This window comes from Lissotriton vulgaris, chromosome 5 (genome assembly GCF_964263255.1).
Source record: "Lissotriton vulgaris chromosome 5, aLisVul1.2, whole genome shotgun sequence".
Classification (NCBI taxonomy): domain Eukaryota; kingdom Metazoa; phylum Chordata; class Amphibia; order Caudata; family Salamandridae; genus Lissotriton; species Lissotriton vulgaris.
The window spans coordinates 270,949,008-270,959,514 of NC_141693.1; the positions used below are offsets into that span (position 1 = coordinate 270,949,008).

At 41.8% G+C, this 10,507-nt stretch overlaps 1 protein-coding gene across 1 annotated transcript in view; it reads left to right on the forward strand.

Moving 5' to 3' along the window:
• LZIC (leucine zipper and CTNNBIP1 domain containing) overlaps positions 1–8,865 on the forward strand; it is a 223,876-nt gene extending 215,011 nt beyond the window's left edge. The window contains exon 8 of the mRNA XM_086921382.1: positions 8,410–8,865. The gene's annotated coding sequence lies outside the window, so the exon portion shown is untranslated. The remainder of the gene's footprint in view (positions 1–8,409) is intronic.
• Positions 8,866–10,507: the final 1,642 nt, after the last annotated feature.

Consider the following 10,507-nt stretch of genomic DNA (forward strand, 5'->3'; position numbering starts at 1 on the left):
TTCTGACCGGCCTATGCGTAGTGAGCACCGGGGTGCCACTCAGCAGTCACCTTCCTGTAAAGCCCTGCCTACCCAGGATACACAAAACCCTGTCTGGGACAGTGCTAGCACCGCCCTCGACAGGAAACCCTTTGTCCAGGCTCCCCTCGCTGGAAGGACTCCCAGCTGCAGGGGGTCAGACTCGTGTCTGTGGTGGCAGCATCCATTTTGTGGAGCTGAGGCTTCAGTTAACTTTAACCGGGGTTCACAGTTACATACATGTCGTGTCCCTCTAGAAGGGTGGAATGCTAACCCCGTCGCCAGAATTGGCGAGGGGTTAGTATTCCAATTCGTATGACACCTTACTCGACATGTTTTGATAAAGCAATACCAAAGATAGCATTTAACCGCGAGGATTATAATGCACTTAAGAGTATATGGTATGCGATATCATGGAACAGCTATTAGGACTTGGTTCCGCAAGCTGCAGACAGGCTCAGCTCATGCCAGAGCACCATCTCACACGATTCCAAGCACTCTGCCTTCAGGATTGTCAAGGCCTGCCATAGGAGTGACTGATAGGAATCTGTGTGTCCATTTTAGGGTTAGATATAGGTATACTATATCTACAGCAAAGGGTGATTACACGACTTTGCCCCAGCTGTCATGCAGCCAGTTGTGTCAAATTTAGGAGGCCAGCCAGGGGTGGCATAATACATGCTTCAGCCCCTGGTAGGCCCTGGGTACACCTATGCCCTGAGTTACAGGGTCTGATAAGGTGGCTCAGTACCAATTGGTAAATGCACCTAGGGTACACGTTGTAATTTAGAGAGAGAACAGCCAGGCTGTGGGTCTGATTGGCAGGCCCATAGCCAGAGAAAGTCGTAAACCAGTGAAACAAAAGCAAAAAATCTGGGTGATCATAGGATTGCAGACCCTACTCTCCTACAACTGCGTTGGAGCTAGGCTGACAAAATGGCACAGTGCTCTTGGATAGAAGTGTACCTATTGGTTGCATTGAATAGCGTTATAAGCTGTAACTCATCAGTGAAATGCCAAACATTGTAAAAATTGGGATGTTTTGCTCTTTCTGGCCACACCTCTGACTCCGCCCACTGACCCAACCCTCATTATTCCTGCCCCCTGATGCTCCACCCACAGTTCCCCTACTTTTTTTCCCCCACTTCGACCACTGCACCGCATGACGGCGAGAGCACACATTTATTCGATGTATTAATTTCTTAATATAGGGCAGTAAATCCAAGTACAGCTCCAGCAGGGTGACAAGGCGTCGTAGAATTCTGCAAATTCAGAATGAGACGTTCCCAGTTTCATATGTGACACTGCATGCCCGCTTATACCATTTCTAGGCGCTGTAATTAACAGGTGATTGATACTATGCCCTATTTATTAGTACTCAGTTCACCGACCGTGGAAGGTGTGGACTTGAGACAGCAAATCAATATACATCAGCAGCAACTGTCATGTTACATTTCCAAACTGGCAGCAGAGCAGCTAACGGTCTAACATGAAAAGTATCGATCTTTGAGCTATGATCTAATGGGTGTAGGGAGCGGGGTATCAGTGGTAGTAGGGTGACCTCTACCCCATGAACCACTTTGTTGTTCCCATTGCAAGGTAAGATCATTGCATTTTTGTTTTACTTCACAGGTTTAATATTGTGTGGGATGAATAATCGAGACTTAATGTTGGGAGTCCCTCAATGTTTTCTGAAGAAAGGGACTAGTGTAGGGACACGTGTGTGGAATTTAAGTGTGCCTGATAAGACTTTTGGCTGAACTATAACCTAAGAGCTTTTTTTTTAATGGGTCGAGGTGATCTCTTTGCCGCTTTGATTTTAAAGACGTTTTGGTCCTTCTACAAAAAAATCACAAAAGCTTACGGAAATGTGGCAAACCGTCATGAGTAATGCAATGAGTTTTACTGACTGAATTAGAATGTGCCAAACATGACCCAAGTGTCACAATAAAAACAGGCATTTGCAATGCAACAGGTCTTGCATTTACACGTTTGAGCTATTGACATTGCAAATAACAATGCCTTTTATTTTTGTTTTTGTTTTAAAAACATAAATAAAAGGCAGTGTCATTTACAATGCCAATAGCTTAAACTCGCGCAACTGAGAGACCTATTGCATTGTAAATGCTTGTTCATCTTAGGGTAAAATCTTCTTCTTTCAAGGAAAATTGATTCTTACAGGCAATAATGTTTTCCACATCAACAAAATTTAAACAATTAATTGTACCCCAACCCTTCAGATAACCTGCGTGCAGGAGGTAGTCTGGTCTGGAAACACAGATTTCTAATATAAAGATTTTTATTTTTTGCCTGAAATATTTTCAGACAGTGCAATGTTCAATCAAATAACTCATCACAAGTATTTAAAACACAGTTACAACCTCTTTATCAGATGCTCTGTGCTAGGGTGGGTATTAAATACATTCTCGCATTAGTACATTACACTACCCAAGGCAGTCACTCCTTTAAATTCGGTGCAGACTACCACAGTAGCCCAAGACATGGGATCCTTACAGTTTTAGGCAACTATCCCCAAGAACCTCTTTATCAACCAAGGAGCACCATTTGTATTCAGAATTATGGCATATGCTATTCATTATGAATTAAGCAAATGCCTCCATATATCGTTTGCAGACTGACTGCTTAGTAGAGAGAAACAGTATAACACTCAAATCATTGTTGCTAAAGGCCCTCCAAGTTTATGGAAGCAACAGGGCAGGAACCTACTGTTGTAAGCTGTTTGCAGTCATGTCCAGGATTCTGCCAGGTTTTCACCATTTGAACTTCTGTTTGCATGCCAGTTCGTAAGTCTCTCTAAGATATGAAACTCAAATGTTGGAAAGACCAAGACAATGACGTGAAGACATTTATTAAATTTGCCTTTCTGTTCAAAGCAATAATAATCTTTGTAACCAAACGAATAAGCGAAGCTTGAATTAAAACATAAATATAAACTAAACAGCAAATTGGGGTTTTCAATTAGGATTTTGCTCTTGTTTACCTCCGTGGAGAATATATTACTAGCATGTTGGCAGGATGTTCACAAAGTCCTACATATGATTACCTCAGTTATCTGCAATATAAAACATCCTCGGAAATGTAGAACACAAATAATTTACCAAGATAATCTTGTAAAGCGGTAGGAATATCCTGTAGATGCTTTAACTGAACCAGATATTTTGGTCATGTTATCTGCAATGATGACTCCGAGGCGTAGAGCATCCTTTCTTTCAAATTTCACCCAATTGCCCTCTGTCCATAGTGGAATCTTTAACTGTAAGCCGACAAATAGTCTTCTCTAATATAACCTATAGTACTTGTCCAAAAACCTAAGAGAATTATTCACGTATTTCTCAAGGTTAACTCAGTCACTCAAGTTTTCCCCAATCCCAGAGAGGATGAGATGGTAGACCTGTAGGTTAATGCTCTTATCTCACCAGCGTGGAACACCAAAGGATGCTTGCAGTTTTCAACACCCGCCTCCGACAATAAAAATAGCCTTTTACAGTCCCTCTGATTTGTATCAGTTTAAGGCCCTCCAGTTTGAAGTACACGGGGCACCAACCCCATTTCTTCTATTTTTAACTGCTATATTTATTTGGTCTCACAGCTTATTGTGCCATGTTTTGCACAAAACATTGCAATTACATCAACATAACCTTCGCTTCATGTATTATATATACAATATTTTCTGGCATATATAACGCATCATCGAGGAGCAAAGATCTAGACTCTAGAGTGTAGAAAATAAATTCATCACCCATGTCTTTGAGTCATTTCCTCCACTGTGGACTGTTCTTCTGCTGAAGAAACCTAGCATTAAACGAGAAAATTGAATTGTTTTTGACATGTAGTTAAGGCCATGGTCAAAACTTGAATAGGTCTTGAATAGATAGTTGCCATATCCTTTCAAATTTGTGTTGCTGGTCATTTAACCAATGCTGTGATTGTCTCCATGGTGCAGATGTTTAATATGTTTACCCATCTCTACCCATCAGGGATGTAGCCTGCCCTTTCCAAAATTAGCTATTTTTAACAAAGCGGCCAACAATAGCTAGGATATCAGTTTGCCTAAAGATATCCTTTTGAGGTATATCTGCTCCTCATACGGGGCTCTAAATAGTATTATGGTAAGATCTAGTTGTAAGTCAAATCTCATTATCTTATCGATTCTAGTTAATACTGTATTCAGAAGGCATATTTCAACACACTTATAGACCTTTAGTGGAGCCTACTTAAGTAATCCCTTTTTTTTTAAGAGCAGCAAATAGGGAGTTATCAGTACAGTTATAAATACATTATGCCACTTTTGTGAACCTTGACATTCAGTTGACCACAAATACAAGGGAAGGTAGGTACACCGTGGAAAAAACATCACTGTGGCATTATCTGGCACAGCATTTGTAATACTTCGACATATTACCCCAGGAAATCTGATATTAAAAGAGAGAGACGAAGGCTCCTGATCACAACTTTTTTAGTTAGGAGCTCTGGCAGCAGTGGTCAGAGATCTTGCGGTTGCAGGCACAATTAACTCTCCGGACGGGCGGGAAGGAGCTCATGATCGTAGATAAATTAGAAGAGGCTCCTAAATGTCTACCGGGCAGAAGGTCGGCGGCATTGGTTAACCAGTTGCTCCTGCCAGTATGCAGCGTTCTGAAGCCAGGACTCACCTTTTGGTGCAAGTTTCTCCCCCAATGCTTGGCTATTTGAGGCTTGGCCAGGAGCAAGAGCATGACCGTGAGGCACCGACAGTCTAGTGGAAAATCCCTCAACTGGCCTATCACAAAAGTCAATGGATTCAGTGAAGGTGAATGGCCAGTAATCTGGTGAAAGATGCAATGTGTTTCAATCCGCTATTGCGGGACACTCCCATGTTAAATGGAAATTTAAAATGTATGAGTCAGAGTCTATAATTAGGCTAGAGGGCCCCAATTTGTTCACAGCAGTAGGTCCATTGCTCTTCCGTGGGCGGGGGAGTCCAATTCCGACGCCCAGTGTGTCAGAGCCATAGGGGCTGCAGGCGGGTGCTTTGTCTTGCATGATAGCGTATAAGCGTGTGACTAGTCTCTGGGGGGGATGCGTTAGTCAGTATGTGTTAGAGGGCATGAAGTGTCAGAGGGGGTTCAGGAAATGTAGAGTGTTGCTCTCCACAGGTAGTACGAATCTGATAATAAAGTACTGTATTTGACATGATGGGATGAATGGTTTCTTTCATATTGAAGAGGGTGAGAAATCGTCCTCCGGGGTATAGATCCCCGCCTATGCTCCTGCTTTCTTGTGCCGACATCGTGTAGTGCCGGCAGCATTGGATTGTGGGCTAAATGAACCACCTTTGACCTATTTGGATGGCATTATCATGTTCAATCCAAACTGACTGACACACCTTTCTCACCTGTGACAGATGTTTCAAACTCAGACCAATATTCTTATCCTAAAAAGAGTCTGATTGATGCAACCAGTGTCTACTATCAAGTGTATCCCCTGTCTAGTGGTGCCTTAAGACCCCATGGTTAGATAACGTTTCATGATACTCAAATTTCTCCTTTTCTTATCTCCAAAAGCAAGTGGTGTGTCTTTTTTAGGCTTAATTGGCTTCTGCAGACCATTTATTCCTCAAGGCTGAACAAATGTATTGCAGAATATCAGTGCTCGGATACTCTCTTTATTTCTGGCATTATTGCCCTTTTCTTTTCATACAGCACGTTTTACTGGAAGGCTACAGTCCAGTGTGGAGTTTTTTGGTTAACAAAAGATATTTATTGTTAAGCTTTGGAAAAGAAGCAATAGCAAAAGAAAACAAAACAGCATGTTCAATAAATAGCCAGTAAAACAAAGTACCTATACATTTACGTGTACATAATTGTCCCACCATTTGCCCCTAATCCTGGTGTATATCCAGGGGGTACCCCCAGTGTGAAAGATGTTTTCCTTCTGATAGTGGCACCAGTCCTGGTCTCTGTGCCATTTGGAGAGTGTAGGGAGCAGGGCCAGACTGGGAACTGAAAGCAGCCCTGGCAAATTTTACCAGACCAGCCAATTCCAATGCATAGCGAGCGAGACCGTCCAAGAACATTTTGGAAAAAGATCAAAATGGTGCATTTTACAGCACATGTTTCATCACATATTTAGGTGCATCAACTTTGAAATCACAGTAAATAGAAGTTGACCTTAAAGACCACCAGGTTACCTGGTCATATGTACCTACAGACATTCTTACATAGAGCACCAAAAATAGACACAAGAGTAGTGAATCAGAGAGAACAATGTATAAGTGAGACCAGCCCCCGTATGGTGTGTAGCGTGCAAGCGCAGATAGCTACCACTACTAGGAGGAGTTTGGGTGGGTCGCTCCCCTAGAAAATTTTGGAGACACAAGGGCCAAAAAATGCATTTTTCAACACATTTTTCATTACATACTTAATTGTATTAACCTATTCCAGGATATAGAAAACTTAAAAGTATATGCCAAATCATGTGTGGTGACATCCTGGTGACATATGTATTAAAGGGAATATTTTTAGGCCTGGCAAAAAGTTCCTTTTGCCAGGTCAAGATGGCAGCTTTACAACTGCACAGACAGACTGCAATGGCAGGACTTGACACTTGTTTCAATAGACTACTTAGGTGGGTGGCACAATAAGTGTTGCAGGCCCACTAGCAGTATTTAATTTACAGTCCCTGCGTGCATGTAGAACCACATTTCAAGGGACTTACAACATTTTTCCAATAGGGTGTAAGCCAATTTTACCGTGTTTAAAGGAAAGAGCGCAAGTTCTGTAGCACTGGTTAGCGGTGGTAAAGTGCACTGAGCCCTAAGAGCCAACAAAAATGGCTTCAGAAAACAGGAGGAGTGAAGGCAAAAAATATTTAGGGGTGACCCCGCAAAGAGCAGCTGGTCCAACGTTACTGATGTGTGTTCCTATTATTTTATTTTTTTAGTTTAAGAGCATCTCTAGGGTGGAAAGGAGGTGCAGCCGAAGGCGATGTCACCCCCCTCGACTCCCACTCCTGAGGATCATATACACATCTTTCCTCCAAGGCTACATACAAAGAGACATTCTGTAGAGCCAGACAATGTGGCCTGATTCTGCGCCTGAAAACCCCTTTACTCACTGTGACAGGGGTTTGCATGAGCACCCAAGGAGGATGTGAGTGCCACCTCCTGCCCGTTCCTGAACAGTCAATGAGAGGCATAAAATGCAGACCATAACTTTTATTGCCTACATAATACATAATGCTGCTCTAAGATAGCTGCTAGTTTTTTGGGGAAATTAAAACAAACTTTTCGGCTTCAGGAAACGAAGTAAGAAAAAGCAGGAGTTACGAGCACCAGCGCGGCCTGTGAAACCCCTTCCACGAGGTACGTGTTAGCTCTGTTTAGTATCAACAGTCCGCATTAGCATGTGGGTATAAATGTAGCAAAGAACAGCTTAACAAATGTATCTATTTCTCGACAGCATTGGCTTAAGCGAACGGGGGGAAGAAAAAAACAAACGCGTCTGTGGAAAAACGAAAACAAAAATAGAGCGAGCGTGACACGGCAACCCGTAACGTACGTGCTACGCTTTTTGTAAACGTGATAGAATGTGTAAAGGAATAAAGCGAACCTTACATCTAATATCAGTATCCAGTTTTGGTAGATACACACGAAAATGGTGGCAACCGCACTTGAGAAACAAAGCAGCAATTCTTGCTATAAGAAGTGAGATAACAGATTTGAGGTAAGCGTGGTTTTGAGTTAAATTGCCATCATTAATAAACTGCGCTCACATGGAGAAGTGTGGCTCACTGGTTAGAGCAGGCAGACCCTGAAGCAGAGGTCAGACCCGGGACCAGGGTTCGATTCCCGACGCGGCAGGGTCTTGAGCTCAAATGTCCACGGACTCGACAATTCTCGCTTTGGTGCCTGACCTAATCATGGGTTCACACTCTGCAACTCTGTGCATTAAGCTTGCTTAATCTCTACAATGGCCCCCCTCGGCGGGATGCCTGGCTTTCACCTTGGGGATGCCCTGTAGGGGCTATCTCACAGGGAAAAGCCAGGACGGGTTCCCAAGGCAAGCGCCGAGATACCTCCCCGGTGATCGAGCGCTATATAAGAACATACAAAAAAAAATAAAACATAGGCTCCCATAAATACAAACTCGTATTTTTTGTAGGAATTGAACAAGGCAGCCAAAAAATATTGATGTGAACCCAGTAATAAGAACAACTCAGAAAGACTTGCGACAGTCTGATTAGAGCCTGTAATTATAAACACAAAAAGGCTCATTTGTATTGCATTCAGGTATAAACATTAAATCTAATATGGTGTTAGTGGAATGTACTGAAAGTGAGGAAGCTTTTCAAACATGTAAATACTTTTCTCTTTTTATACATTTTGTACAGAAAATCAAGAAAGCCCTGATGAAAATCTGGGTATTTATTTCCCTGGATTTGAAACTCGTCGGAACAACAAAGGAGCATAAAAACATAAGGAAACTAAACTCTTGCTCTGAGATAGTTTGAATTAATTTCTGCTATTCATGAAACTTGTCATTTTTTGGTTGATTGCTCCTTTGGACTAGAACCATTTGGTCTTACATTTGGATATTGATTTATTCAGTTGCAATCCAAGAAAGGTCATAAATGTTTGTTTTTTCTTGTGTAAAGTTTTGTACTTTTGATGTAGCATGTTTAGTTTGTCTTAGTGATAATATGGACTCGAATTGGCTTTGTAAATAATTGTATATGTGTTTGTAAATGTTGTACAGAATAGATCTTGTTCCTCCTTTTCATACATAAATGTTTTAAATGAAAACAAAAATTTAAATCAAAAGGTATAAATAAAATACCAGTGCAAACAAAAAGCATTTGTGTTTGACCAATAAGCAAGAATAATGAGAGCTTAAAAAATAATTGTGGTACACGCAACTTTTTTGTTTATTGATTGTTATATGGCCCTACCTAATCCACCTTCCTAAGGGCCTAACTTCTTAGTTCTTTCAATGTTTAGGGCGGGTCTTTACCCGCAAGAGTAGGAAGTGTGTAGGATTTGTCCTGCCCCTATTTGTTGATTAATAAATATCGAGTAATAGTGAAGAAGGAGATTTTCTTCTTCCAAATAACGTCTGAAAAGGAGACTCTGACCTTTACTGAAAGTCATATAAGGCCTTCTTTGCTAATCAAGAAATGGCATCAAACAATGAGGTGACTAGACTGAGAAATAAATCATAATTTGTTCCCTCTCAGAATATTCCAAAACAAATATATGCTTTTGAGCAGTCAATATTGTCATCGATCAATAAATAGGAAAAAAGTAAGAAGTACGTACAACAGAATATTATCCCCAAACAATGAGCGGCTATACAGAGCTTGAGGGAAGACACTTCAGTGATTATCAAACAAGCCGACAAAGGCGGGCCGTTGTGATCTGGTCTCGCGATATGTACTTAAATGAGGTAAGGAAACAGGTAAATAATAATACCTGGTACAGACAAGTTCAAGAAGATCCAATAACCAATTCAATCTTTATTTCGATCTATTAGATCATCAAAGATATACAAATAATCACAGTCATTATATATCTATACTAATATAATAAAGAGAGAGACCAAACCTTTGAGGCGGGTAATCTCAGAAACCACAGCACCAATCACAACACCCAATACAGTGTTGGAAAGGGTAGTTGCAGCAGAAGGACATAGGCTATGCAGACGCCCACCATATACATTTAAAAGGTAAAAGAACCGTGCCAGCAAAGTAGTCCCTTGTGGGCGTGTCTGCGTTGTGCTGTTGGGCGTGTGCTGGGGGCGTGTCAAACGCTGGGGGCGTGTGGTACGTTCCGCCCTTCATGCCATGTCTCATATCGTGTGCTAATCCCAACCTGCTCCCTTTTAAATACACCTGCACCCCATAATCATAACTCACCCTTACTCCTTAAAATACCCCAACACCCTTAAACACTAACCCAGCTTAACCCTATAAATATACTCTGTACCCCAAAACCTAAACCTATCCCTAAACCCTAAAAATACCCCTGTACCCCCAAACCTAGCCCTAAACCCTATAAATACCCCTGTACCTCAAAACCAAAACCTACCCCTGAACCCTAAAAATACCCCTGTACCCCAAAACCCAAACCTAGCCCTGAACCCTAAAAATACCACTGTACCCCAAAACCCAAACCTACCCCTGAACCCTAAAAATAGCCCAAACCCCAAAACCCAAACCTACCCCTGAACCCTAAAAATACCCCTGTACCCCAAAACCCAAACCTAGCCCTGAACCCTAAAAATAACCCTGTATCCAAAACACCCAAACCTACCCCATAACCCTAAAAATACCCCTATACCCCAAAACCCAAACCTAGCCCTGAACCCTAAAAATACCCCTGTACCCCAAAACCCATACCTATATCTGAACCCTTAAAATACCCAAACACCCCAAAACATATACCTCAGTACCCCAAAACATATACCCCTATACCCATACTTACCCAAACATT